Here is a 13,723-nt window from a genome sequence, read left to right as displayed (position 1 = left end):
ATGAGTTATGAACATTATCCACTCTGCGGTGTACGTATCTGATGCTGAGAAAGCCTTAATAGGGTCAAGTGGAATTTCATGCTTGAAGAATCTCGTATGCTTGGACATGACCCAACTTCGGAAAATGAGTTGGTTGTGCCTCTGTACAAAGGCTTCGGAGATATAGTTCCTGGTAGAAAGCGGCCGGCGGCTGAGGAAGCCCGGCCTTATCTGTCCTGAAGGGGAGTCCTGCTTGGGGAGGTGGTTTTCTGTCATCTAGATTAAAACCGTTTGGTCCATTAAATGGCTCTTATTCTTTTCGAAAGAGTGACTCCAGCAGCCTAGTATAAGCGTTTGGTTTTGTTTATTGAAACAGACAACCTGATCTACAAAGGAAAAAAAAAAAGTACGAAGTTTAGCTTTTGAGCGAGCGGTAACCGTGACTCAGCTCTTCGCATGGTCTCGACGTTTCAGACACTTAACAGAGAGCAGAGGATGCAGCATCTCTTCCTAAATCAAAAGCTGAAGGTTGTGATAAAATCCTCTAAATTGTTCAGTGAGTAACGGCGTCAGTGAGACCTCGCTCCTGCACCCATCCCTTCCCAGGGTGAGTGCCTGCGGGCGGCTCCGCTGTCTGATCTGGTTTAACACAGCGCTGCCCTCACCGGTGTCTCAAGAGGATTTTCAGATGCTCTATTTAAACACGTAAGGACTTGATGCCTTTGAAATCTCCACCCTCAGTCAAACCAGAGTGACACTGACTAAACCCAACAGGTCCAGAAGTGACAGGGACGGGGGAGAGGGCCAACAGTCAGACAGAAAGAGCAATCGCATAATGTCTCATTTTGTTGAGGAAATCAGGCTAAAAATCATTAGCTAATTAAGATGATCATTTTTGCAGTCAAAACACAATATGTTTGTATTGACTGCTATATGCATAATCAATAATAATATTTAGCGTTGCTGTGGTGCTTTTCACATGCAGCATGCACTGATTTAATCACTGACCAAGCAGTACTGAGGATGAAAATCTGACGCCTGCACAGTTCTTGCATAACAACAAGGGAGACTTGTCTGACAAAGCCTGGATCGGGAAGAGTTAATACATAGCACACACTGATCACAAAAGAATGGGTAATTGTCTTAAGATAAAATATATTTATTTTCTTTTAGGCGCAATAGTTCACCCAATATGCACTCCATTACACCTGCACGCCAAAGATTTGATCCAAGCCCATTCAATCAGCTACACTTATTAACTTTGCTTTGTGTAAATTTGTGGATTTAATAACAGAGGAACTTTGGGAGCGGAGTGTCCAGCAATCCATTTACTGCCGGCAGAGGCCGGTTACCACATGCTTCAAAGGAAAGTACAAGAAACCCTTCATAGACTTATAGGGAATAGCCTGTTCTGAGAAAAAGCCCTAATTAGTCAGAAGATGGCTTGTACCCTGAAGCACAGGAGACATTCGAAAGTAATTAAATATAAAGAAAATTAGCATGTAGTTCATGAACCACACAAGCAAGACGAAACAGTGCCTGGTAGCACTGAAGCAAACTATTCTGGTCGCACAGAAATTAATACTTTTGTTATTAATGTGACCTTTTCCTCAGCCTCAATTTAAGTCTGCAAGAAAAGGAGAAGTAAGGATGAGAATTCACGAGCAACTGCAAGAGACACGGAGACTCGCCAGCGACAAACAAGGTGTGAGGAGAAGGAAGAAATGGCACCCGCTGCTCAGCCCCAACCAGGCACCCAGCGGGGCTGGACGCAGGGCACCGTCGCTGTGCCTGCTCCTGCCCAAATCCCATGGGAACCACGGCAAACAGAGGGCCAGATGGTTTCCACTTTGAAGAAAAAGGTGGAAAGGACTCCAAACAGCAGCTGAAGTTGCTCAGGAGGGAAAAAAGAAAACCAACAACAACAACAAAAGTCAAATGAACATATTATGAAGGAGGGCACCATCTAGGAAACATGCCAGACAGGCTGGATGGGTGCAGAGAAGGGCAAGGAGAGAAGCAGAGAAAAATAGTTGAAATGTGAATTTCCTGCTGTACTCTAGCAATGTCCTACTCATAAGTCAGGGTGAAGAGACTTAAAAAAAGCCAAAGGCATGCAGGAGCCTGACAAGCAAATTAAAAGGAAGCACTGAAAGGATGAGAGACAGGTAAAATGATCTTGACAGCATAATACGAGAGGTAAAGTGAGTGTGATACAGATCATGAGAATAACAATGGCATCTCAAGTGCAAATACATACTTCTCCCCACCAAACCATGCGTACGAGGAATTAGAGAGGAGCATCAGTGCATACAAAAAGGATATGCAGAGTAAATTCAAAAATGTATTAAAGACACAGCGTTTGCCAACAGCCTCCACCAGCAGCACACATCAAGCTGCTGGTTTTTCCCAAGCCGTACTACATTTTGCAAGGATGGAAGGTCTGCCCGGGGGCTTTTGGTACCCTTTTTTCCTTCCCCCTCTAGGCTGCAGGTATCTCTCCTCCTGGGCTATAACGTCTCATCACAAATGTCCCTGGGCAAAAGTTCCTTCTCTCATCTCCCTATCAGGCCTCTACCAGAGGACCCTGCACTTCGTGCTATGAAACTCCTCTCACTTTTAAACTTCAGTGTGCACGGTGACCTATTTCTGCCCATAAAATAGTCTGATCCTTGTCTCTGTCGAGAGTGCCTCCTCATTTTTATCACTGTATCTGCCCAAGAACATTGATTTTTTTTCAGTCCTGCTATTATTTTTCAAACTGTAAATCAGTCCTCCTTTGGGAGTCCACATGAAATACATCCCCCTACTCTCACCTCTCCTATTTTTCTTTGCAATTAAACTTTTATGTTTTAATTCATTGGCATTGCGTACAGCCCTGATATGTGATTTCAGACCCTTCTTCTACGTGAGCATTTCTCTGGCATTTTGGCTCCACGAGGCATGGCTCCAACATCCCAGAAACACCCCGTGACCCCTGGGCACAGAGGTTTCTGTTGGGTGACCATCCTTCCCGCTTCAGTGGAAACTCTTGAACCTTCAGGGGAAGAACGGAGGTGAGTTTCAACATCTCAGTATTTTTCACAGGAACACAATTCCTATGTCATATCAATTTTTATAATTTATAAACAGAGCAACAAAACGCGCGGAGCACTGGGGAGGCAGAGCGGGGTGATTACCTCGCCAGACCTGGCAGACGGCTCTGTTCCCGCTCCTGGTATCTGATACAACAAAAGCACACTCGGCTAATCCCTGCTGGCAGCTACCGTTTCAGCTTCTGGTTCTAGTGGCAACACAAGGCAGCTAACACCACTTTAAATGCCTGGGAGATTCATGTGAAAAGAAATATGAGCACCTAACTGGAAAAAAGCACTATGGAGCCATAAATCCCAAGTTAAATCAGGAAAGACCTTCTCACACAGTACTGCAGGCAAAGAAAAAAAGTGAATATATGTATAAATGGTGACAAGTTGCATGTTTACAGCCGCTCATCTTTGAGCAGGATACCTTTTGTCTTTAATAAATATACACAGCTTTTTATATATGTCAATGCAGACCTACAAAGCGATCAATAATACTGCTCAAACGGTAGATAGCAAGCCTGAATGAGTAATTTTATCAGGAGTTTATCAACCTATAAACATGAAAGCCACAATCTTGTCTCAAAGAGCTATTCATAGCCCGTATAAATTAGGAATGACATGGCTAGTCAAGGCATTATGAGCGTACAAAAAAGCAGAACATATCTTAGGTATTAAAAGACCACCACAATTATTTGCCTGTTATTCAGACTATCTGTTATAGGTGCTATCTGTCTGCACTGCCTGCAGGGAGCCAAGCTCTGGCAGCCTTGGGTTACAGCTCAACTCTGTTCCTTGCTGTAGGTTTGGACTCAGACCTCACGGTCGGTTCCTACATGGGCTGGCACCAAAGTCCGAACTAGGTGGTTCAAAGAGAGCCTAGCTCAGAGCTGACCTCAGCTGGTGCTCAGCCCATCCCTCTCCCACTATAGCCGGTCCTTGGTATTTTCAATCACAACCTGGACTCCCCAGAATTATAAGATTTGCAAAAAAGCTCATTTATTTAGAGCCGCAAGACCGGTGAGAATAGGGTTATTTTATGTGCAGACCCTATGCTCGCTCTCTCGTGCCCCTTCCTGCAGCTCCGCCTCGGAGCGAGCCTGTTTCTCGCCCTCCCGCTCTCGGGGCAGAGCATCGGCTCTCCGGCCCGTGGCTGCGGCTGGGCGGCTCCGGCAGGCTGGGGGGCCGGCGGAAAGCCAGCACGATGCCTTACGGCTTCCTTCACCCACCGCTCGCCGGGCACAGTGCAACTCTGCTCCTACTTTCTTTCTAACCCAGAAAAACAGTTTATATCAGTTTACATTTCCAAGGCTATCATGGCAAGGAAAAGTGCCAGAAAGTTACTTTTTTAAAAACGAAAGCCTACTTTACATGTTTAGCTTCTCCAAACAAATGCAGCCTACACCATGTTTTGAGAGGCTCAAAGTCTAGCTCTGCGCAAGTGAGAGAAAAACTCAGGGCCTAAATCTTCTTGAAATACATGTTGAGTGTCTGTGATTACCAGTGGAAACGTGCCATAACACGTGTCAATCTAATTTTGGAAGCAAAATGTCCAACCGGATGGCGTATTGCTAATTTTTCCTCCTTCCCTGCAATTCTCTGCAAACCCTGTCATTCCCTCCGTCTCTCCATGTCTGCAGCCATCAGCAGCGCTGACTCCTGTACGTTTAGCATTCGGGTGAGCTTGACAAGAGCCAGCACTTCTGATCGATGCCAGTGCTGCCGAAGGAGATCTTGATGAGATTTACACACTACAGGAGTTTGCGCCTTTCTTTTCTTCCCCCCTCCCCAGCCACGTCTCTGCAAAATGTCCCAAGCCATTGTTCCTGTTTCTGTCACTATACCATTAACCTAATTAGCCACAGGAAACAAAGAAATCGAGACAGTGTTTAATATGCCGAATTTCCAGAATGACTTGCTGCAGCTTTTGTCTGTACACAAGAGGATGCCGTGAGAAGAGAAAAACTGAAAATTTATCTAAATTAATCTTTGCGAATCAGAAATAAGACACAAAGATAAACACTCATTAAAAAAAAAAAAGCCTTATTAATTTCCTCATTAGCCTTGATTTTTTTGAGAAGAAAAAGTATTTACAGTCTGTTAAACATTCAAGATTTAAAATTTCAGCATTATGCAAACCTGTAGTTACACAGCAGAGATATTCAAATATTAACACCTTACAATTTATTTAATTTTTTTTAAGGAAGTGGCCATCACTCTTTTAGCATGTATTTGTCTGGTTTATCAAGTTTAACAATTGTGGTGCGTCTCTGGACTGTGGGGCTAATATAATTAAATCCTATTAACACATCAGGAATAAAATCCTTTAATAGGCACATGAGGCTTTGAGAGGCAGCTCATTCCTGAGCAGATTTAATATCCTTAAATTAAGCAAGTGTGAATGGGAGGATGAATCTTATTAAAAACTTAAATCTGATTATATTTGAAAATTATTGGTTTCTTAATGTAATAAATTATCCACTACAGACTAGAACAAATAATATATCCTAGCTTCACATAACTCCACTCTATAACAAGTGACAAACGAAATTAAGAATGACTGTGGGGCAAAAAGGAAGGTCTTTTTATAAAAGTCATTTTGCATAATGAAATACTTAAATCATTTTAACAAACACTGGGGGAGGGGATGGAAGATAGATGTGCAGATGAGGGCATTAGAACAGGAGTCATTTTTCCTCTTCAAAAAGGGAACGCAGAGACAGTCGGATTGGGTTTTTTTTTTTCCCCTCTAAAAATGCCATTCTGACGAATTTGTTGTAAATTTTGAAAAGAAAAGCTGAAGCTTATGTTGGTGGGAGCTGATTCCTTTTCCAGAAGGCTAATGCAAATGTAAACCATCTGCCACACATTCTGCTGATAAAGCTGTACTTCCGAACAATGGACCAACAGCACTGGAATACTAAAACATTAGCTCAACATTAGGAAAAAGTTTTGAAAGATATTATAACTTCCAGAAAATAGAAGTATTTTTACTGTTCTTTCATGCAAAGTGAGATTATAGCGCACAAATATATGTGTATATATACACACAAATACATTTTCTGATGTAATATATAGAGAGCATAAAGCAGGAATACTGAGGAAGAGGTAAGGGTGCTGTTAAGGGGCTCCTCTGCTAAGGTATAAATCACGTTAAATCACTTCAGTAAACAGAAATACCTCAAAGCTTATAAACAGCATTGCCACGTTAAACGAGAACTGGAGATTACCATTAATCGTTGACTGCTGAATAGTGCAGGTCTCATAACACTGGGTCGTTGCAAAGCGTTAACAAGTAACAGCCAAGCAAGCAGTAGTTTGACAGCCAGTGGTCTGAGGCCTTTCATCAGTGGACACCATCCAAATCCTAATGAATCAAATGGAAAGCCCCAGTGGATTTTTTTACTCTGATCCTATGTGACACATGTATGAATGGAAGAACTGGGGACCAGAGAGCTTTATTTTTAAATCAGGTTAATCAAAATAGCTTCTGTTAATGCATGCAAACAAAAACAGTTAACCTGAAGAAAACACCACGAAAATGTTTTCGTGGAAATACTATAAATCTACACAGCTGATTAAATAACACTACCCAGAACGGTCTCTTACACGACTTTGGTGACGGCAGGCACCAATATAAGAATCTGTAGTGAAAAAATTGAAGATAATTCCATCGTGTAATGCGGCAGCTTAAGGTGATGACCATTTCACCGCTGTATAATACTCTTGAGTGCATTCCAAGCCTAGCGTAGGTGACCCTGTGTGTATCCACCACCACAACAGATCTGAATATAATGTAACGTGATCTTAAAATGCTAATGATTTAACCAGAAGACTTCCGTATTCGCTAATTCCCCCCACTGTGTTAATTATTCAGGCATCAAGCTGGGGGCGGGAGGACAAAACTGTATAATCACAAGTTAAAATTTCTCTAAAATGCAACGCCAGTAATGCAAGAAATATTTTTCTTTTTTACATACCTGCCTGCTAGAGCCGGGGTTTCAAACCGTACGCAGGCAGCGGTAAAAGGAAGTCGCAATAACCCAAATCTCAGAGATATTTACATGATTCAGCAAGTCCACCCCCATCTGCACTTCCATAATATGAATGTCTCCTTAGGTTAAAAGTGTCAATTAATTGTGGAAAAACAGATAGAATTGTGACTTTTTTATCAGTGGTTGTCTTGCTCTTACTAAAAATCGAGGGGGGAAAGAATTTGCAATTAGTCTTTCTGCGATTACTGCCTCAAGTTGTATGTCTGTTTGAGATTACCAGCAATTTTCCCCCATTCTCTTTTATTTATTTAAGTAAAATAGCAGATACATGTGTGTTCAGTAAACAAAATAGGTTATTCTAGTATAAATAAAGTAACTCTCCACCACCACCACCTTTGGTTGCCAGTACTCATTTCTCTTTAAATCCGAGGCGAAAAAAACCCGAGTTCTGGTTGTTTCTTAGATGGATGACAGATTTTGTTCTAATTAATCTAGAGCACTGTGTATAGAAACGACTGCAAAAGCAAACATGTCTATTAACAAAAAGCAGTGATTACTGCTTGGCATTTAGCCAGTAACTCTACATAAGCAATGAATTGATGCCTGCAACTGTCTCAGTGCCATATGGGTTCTGCTGTAGCAATGAATTGGATCCAACGCAAGGTTAAGATGTGTCAAATTTAACTGGGGTTTAATTGATACTGGTAAAGAGGCTCTAAATAAAGAAACAGTGTGTGTGCTATTAGAAACAGGATGCATGTCAGCCTACATCCCCCAGCTTGTTGGCAACAAAAGTATGCTGAGATAGCCAAAGGAGTTTCCAAACTCCTTTATTTTGGGGGTTTTTTGGGGAGGTAAAAAGAAAAGAAATAGACAGAGACAACAAGAACTTTAGGTTAACAGGTTTACTAGCACTTAATTGGAATTGAAAGACAGAACTCTAATCAGGTGTACAGCATTACAGTCCTCATACGGTTCAGTTTTACATCCTAACAAATCTTCTTGCAGTGATGCCATTCATTTTGCCCGACCGAAAATCCAAGCTAACACTTCCATTCACTGATGAACAAAATATCCCTAAATTACATGAGTGGCAAGATTGCACAGCTTAATATTTGAGAGCCAGAAATGGTAAAGTTACCTCCAAGAAAGACTATCTTTTCGTGAGCAGCAACAAAATCACGTATGACCCCTAACCAGCCTCAGAGGTTGCGTATGATTGTTATTTTTGTTCCACTGACAGCTTCGGCGCAATGAGCCTTTTATACAAAGTGACACATACTTAGAGGGAAAAAGACCTGAATCGCTCAGTGGGAGTGGATTAGTGCCTGGCCTGGGAACCACAGAACCACAGAGAGTTATTCCCATCCCTTTTCTGTTTGGAATGAGCCCGCGACAATGCGGTGCTGCAAGCGTCAGTGCCGGCCTCTCAGCCCAGGACCGCGAGCCTGGCCGGCTCCCAGCCTGTAAAGGATCCCGCTCCCCCCATGCCACCAAATCTCACCCCGAGTGACAGCAAGGTCCAAAAGAAACCCAGCACCAGTCACTGCCAAGCCCCTTCCACCCACCTCCAAAAACACCGCCATGCCTAGGCTGCACCCAGAGCCTCCTCTCCTGTGCAGGCTTAAACCACGTCAGCCCTGAGCTTCTACGGTGCCGCTGCCCTCAGCAGCAAATGCTCATGTTCAAACTAACAGCCCGCCTCTGCAGACCTCAGCTGAGGAAATGGGGATAAAGTGGTGTAGGAAGAGGAATGGAAACTGCTGTCGGTTTGCAGCTCTCCCCTGAACAGCCTTTCCTCCTTCCTCTTCCCCAGCAAGGAAGAACATGGCAACAGGAACAACACCCCTGAGTTTTCTACAGTGTTCAACGTTAACTACATTCTCTGAAAATAAAGATGACTGGCCCTTACCCTTCAGTTCTCACAGGATCAGGCCCAAAAATACCGCACATAAATACCTGATGGGAGGCAGGAAGGACAACAGAGCCACGCTCTTCGTAGTGGTGCCCAGTGGAAGGATGAAAAGCAACAGGCACAAGGTGAAACGCAAGGAATTTCACTTAAACGTAAGAAAAAAATACATATTTTCACAGTGGGAGTGATCAAACATAGGAACAGGCTGACCAGAGAGGTTGTGGACTCTCCGTCCCTGGAGATACTCAAAACCCAGCCGACCACAGCCTGGAGCAACCAGCTGCAGCTGACCCAGCTCCAAGCCGGGGGTTGCCCTGGATGGTCTCCACATGCCCCTTCCCATCTCAACCACTCAGTAGTTTGGTGATTCTGTAAATTAGCATCATTTTGACACTGAGCCCGAGCATACCTTTCACGATACAAAAAAATATTGATAAAGAAAGCCGATAAGTAAAAATATGGAACTGGGGTATTTTTTAAGACTCCCTGTCTTCCACTTGTTACACTTCCAAAGATATACTGCTTCCTTCTAACTGTTCCTCATCTCAAGTGGCAGCAGCCCATAAATATCTCTAGCTACCTTTCCTTAAAACTGCTTTGATTTACTTCATTCAAAAAGAAAAAAAGAAGGAAACCACCCATGCTGAGACCATGCTGAACCTATGCTGGCTCAACGGCACCCATCTTCCATATTTTAAATATTTTGTTTTGGAATTAGGTCTCCTCTTTACCTCATGTTTGAGCAATGCCTGGTGTAGTAAGGTCCAAGCTGAAAGCCAGGATTTCTAGGCTTATGTCCACTAGCAATAATAATTACTTTTTCAAAGAACAACCTTGATATGTGAAATTCTTCTATAATATTTTTGCTTCTGCCTCCCAGAGCAGTATATTTCAAGCTGGTGTTAATTACTAGTTTGGCGTTTATATATCAAATGGTATCGAGCTTTTATTTGATAGCCATTAGTCTTTTTACCTCAATACTGAATTCTTGCAATATTCTATAGCTATTCTGACAACTTTTTATCATAATGTTTTATTGTACAACTAACTTACTTTTGATAATCATTCTGATGCAATTTTGGTGCCTTTTGCCTGCAGTGGAGAATGTTTTCTAGTAATTGTAATGATTTCTTTTCACTTTGCTTTGCTGGCAACGTTCTAATCTCGTAGGTAGCTTTCTGCATTGTTTTTAACCCTGCAGGGAGTAATGACTGTGTGACATATTCAGCAAAGGAACCATTTACAGTAAAAGGACATTGTTCCATTACTTATATTAAGAAACAAAGACAAAAAACAAGACAGGGAAGTAGAGTAAAACCAACTGTATCTATACAGCTAATGTTGGATATTTGTCAGAAGGACGTAACAGAGTTGTTGTTCTCGGTATGCAGACAGTGGAATCAATACTATTCTACAAATAAACCTATGACAAAGAAGAAAAAGTTGTTTGTTGCTTATTAATGTTCCATAATATTACGCACTCTATATACTTCAAGCAAAACGCAAACCCTGGTCTCATGCAGCAAGGAACGCAACAACAAAAGAATTATTTACTTCTGTGTCTTTAATGCCCCACTGACTGTCTTGCCTGAAAGCTTGATTTTCTTCCTCTCCGTCCTTTCAAACAATGCGTGTGTCTGAGAGACAAGATTGCCACGTTGCTGCCAATTCTCTAATACACAGTCTTGTACACTGGAAATCAGTATGGAACACTGCACTCACATCTCCCCTAACTTTTTACAGCCTTTAAATTGCCAGTCTTCTGACTACATTCCTTCAAACAATATTGCCATCTGACTGATATCAATCAAATGTATTGCCCTTTGATGTCAGAACTCACAGAGTCATCCCACTTGACTGAATTTTGATTACCTCTGTATTCAGAAAAGTAATGTGTTGTTCTTCAAAAAATAAAAAAGCGTAGCCACTGTGCATATTTAATAAAAGGACTATTGGCTCCTGTATTAGGAAAATAATGCCAAAAAACATCAATTTTGAGATTCCAACTTTGTATGCATGTTGTGCTTCCTGAGTGGAGGTGAGTTTTTTTATAGTGTAGTATGGAATGGAGAATAAATATTTAGAGATTTAAACTCTAATATCAGGTTTCCATCTGTTGGGGCTCCCAGTTTTCCCAGACCCCACAAGACCTACAGTACCACTACAGAAGGGGACTTGCACCCTGTTATGATGTCCAGTGCTATCCCATAGGTATCACAGCAGGGGAGATGCCACCACCCATATTATTTTTTTTTTCTTTTAACCAGTTGTACATTAAAACATGCTTCAAAGACAGAAGCCTTTGCTCAACAGGAAAAAAAAATACAGAGATCAGATTCCTTATTGTTTAAGTCAGATGCAAAAATCCTGCACTAGCAGAGACACAAAGGAAGGGAGTCCAACTAACAGCCTCAAAAACACTGATCGTGATAACCGCTGCATTCAGTCAGTCCGTGTGGAAATTCAGAGAGCCTGGGTAGCTTATAATGAAATGTCACATGAGAAATGGTCTATGAAACTGCTGAAAACTAGAGTCATAACTCGGAGGTTCTCTGATGCTAGGGATTTGAGGGGGGTTTGCATTTATATTTTTCTCGTGCTTTACTTCAACCCCTGCAGTATTCTCTTTCTCTGTGTCCTTCTCTTTGCTTCATTCAAATTAACGCACACCCCTCCCTCAACAAAATAACAGACAACGGCAAAAATTACATCCACTGCTACCACACCCACCTCCATCCCTCTACCCTGCCACAATGAAGGCAAGACTAGCAGACTTATGTCTGTAAGTCAGAAGAAGAAATTTCGGCAAAACTACCTTTGCAAGCAGATATTTTAAAAGCTGTCCGAACAAATAGAGCCACTGGCCACCTTTCAGTCTGAGGCTGAGCTTAAGTACATGTTGTTCAACTCCTGAACAGGAAAGAAGGACCAGTTCCAGGACATGAGACCAAAGACAGCCTAAGCATATCAAAGATAACTGTTTGCAGAACAGGTAGAGACTAGCAAAAATCACTTTCTCCTTAAATATTTAAAGTGCTGAGGAGATAGTGAAGATGTGCAACCTTAAGAAGGAGGCAACCCAAGCCCCCATCAGGTGGAGATGGCTCCCAAACCTGTGGATAACAGAAATAAAAAGATCAGTTTCAAAAGACCCCTTCTGAGAGCTAGGACCTCAGGCAGTTAAAATTCTCATCTTTCTAGAGGAAAACCTCTTTTGACAGTCAACTACTAGTTACAGAAAAGAAAAAAAGAAGGAGGAGAACAACCAACCACCTTCCGTATCTTCCTAAGCTTCCTTTTAAGTTGTTTAGGTACTGAGTGGGTTTTAACCATTCTTGGCTCGGTCATTGGTGTACCTATGTTACGATACCTACCCCAGCATGTTTCTTAGCCTCACTAAACTAGCACAGTTTCTGTGGTCTGTATTTCAGACAGTGCTGACTGTCTGCTTATGTCCCTCATGAAAATTCAAGTCTTTCGCAATGCTTAGCTTTTGCTGCGCTCTCACTCCATCACTGTTGCCAATATATAAAGTTCCTTGGCACATCAGGGCAGACAAACTGTTTCTCTGGGTGGCTCATTTTTCCAGAAATGACATGTGTCACAAAGCACCTCAGACTCCTTAAACCCTGCATTCATTCCCAGCCAGTCAATATATTCTCATGCCCTTGTATACAACCTTCAGTCCTTGAAAGGAAGAAGAATTAACTTTTATAAAATCAATCCCCAGTATTCCTAGTGTAACTGACTCTACTGTCACACCTAAAGCCTCTGTTTCCTCAAACAGCCTCCTCATCTTTGAGGGAGGAAGGAAAAAAATAGGATAACACCTACTTTCTTAATTCTCACCCTCAGAATAAGCATAAGTATTTATGGAGGTAGGAAAACTCTGTGCCTTCAGAATTATGTCCTCCTTTCGCTGGAGGCAGACGCTCTGAACACTCCCAGCATCATTTTCCATTTCTGGGCCAGGCAAACTGCCCCAGCCACTCTTCACTGAGTCCGATCAAGCAACGAGACTTGCTTGAGGCTATACATAATTCTTAAAATTGTACTTTGAAGAATTATTTTAACTCAAAGGGTAGTGGGTTTGGGGGGGGGGGGGGGGGGGTGGTTCAGTCTAAATGGCTTATGGTGACACATATTTCTATTGGTCAGCTAAATGAAAAGATTGAGTCTGCTAGAGATTGCAGTACATGGGTAGTGCCGATCAGAAAAAAACCCAAGATTTACAGCTGTACTGGTGGTTTATATCTTTCAGTCTTCTTTTTTAGTCTACCCTTTCTAAGGCCATTAAAAACTTCTTCTGAGTTCTACTTCTTACACAACTTTTATACATTAAGAGAGAAATATCAATATGAGTTTTCTTTGCTTCTTCAAAGTGCTGTCCTTGCAGGCACACAGGCTCCCATCCCACAAGGAAACATTTCATGCATTCAGTATCCATCACAAACGCTCCACTTACTATCCCAGTGTTGTTGCCCGGATGAGCATGTTTAAGCAGAAACACCAGGGGCCGAGGTAAAGACCTCGGGAGCGGAGGCGAGAGGGCTGGCCCCGGGCTCCTCACCCGGGGCCGATGCGGCGGAGCCACCCCAGCCACCCGCCAGCCATCACATCCCGCACCAGGGCACGGCCCAGGTGCGCAGCAAGGAGGGGTGCTCGCCCAAACCAGGAAACCACAACGCTCACTGCATTAGGAAATGGATTTCCATTTGGAAGCAAAAAAGGCTGTAGTGGTACAAGATCATTGT

The 13,723-nt window shown here is 42.5% G+C and overlaps 1 long non-coding RNA gene across 1 annotated transcript in view; it reads right to left on the bottom strand.

Moving 5' to 3' along the window:
- LOC135314109 (uncharacterized) overlaps positions 1-9,148 on the bottom strand; it is a 71,583-nt gene extending 62,435 nt beyond the window's left edge. Inside the window, exon 1 of the long non-coding RNA XR_010373583.1 lies at positions 9,014-9,148. This is a non-coding gene — a long non-coding RNA (uncharacterized LOC135314109). The remainder of the gene's footprint in view (positions 1-9,013) is intronic.
- Between the last annotated feature and the right edge of the window lie 4,575 nt (positions 9,149-13,723).

The sequence above is a fragment of the Phalacrocorax carbo genome, chromosome 6 (genome assembly GCF_963921805.1).
Source record: "Phalacrocorax carbo chromosome 6, bPhaCar2.1, whole genome shotgun sequence".
Classification (NCBI taxonomy): domain Eukaryota; kingdom Metazoa; phylum Chordata; class Aves; order Suliformes; family Phalacrocoracidae; genus Phalacrocorax; species Phalacrocorax carbo.
Note: the sequence above shows the minus strand (reverse complement) of the source record. Positions and strands in the feature narration are given on the sequence as shown.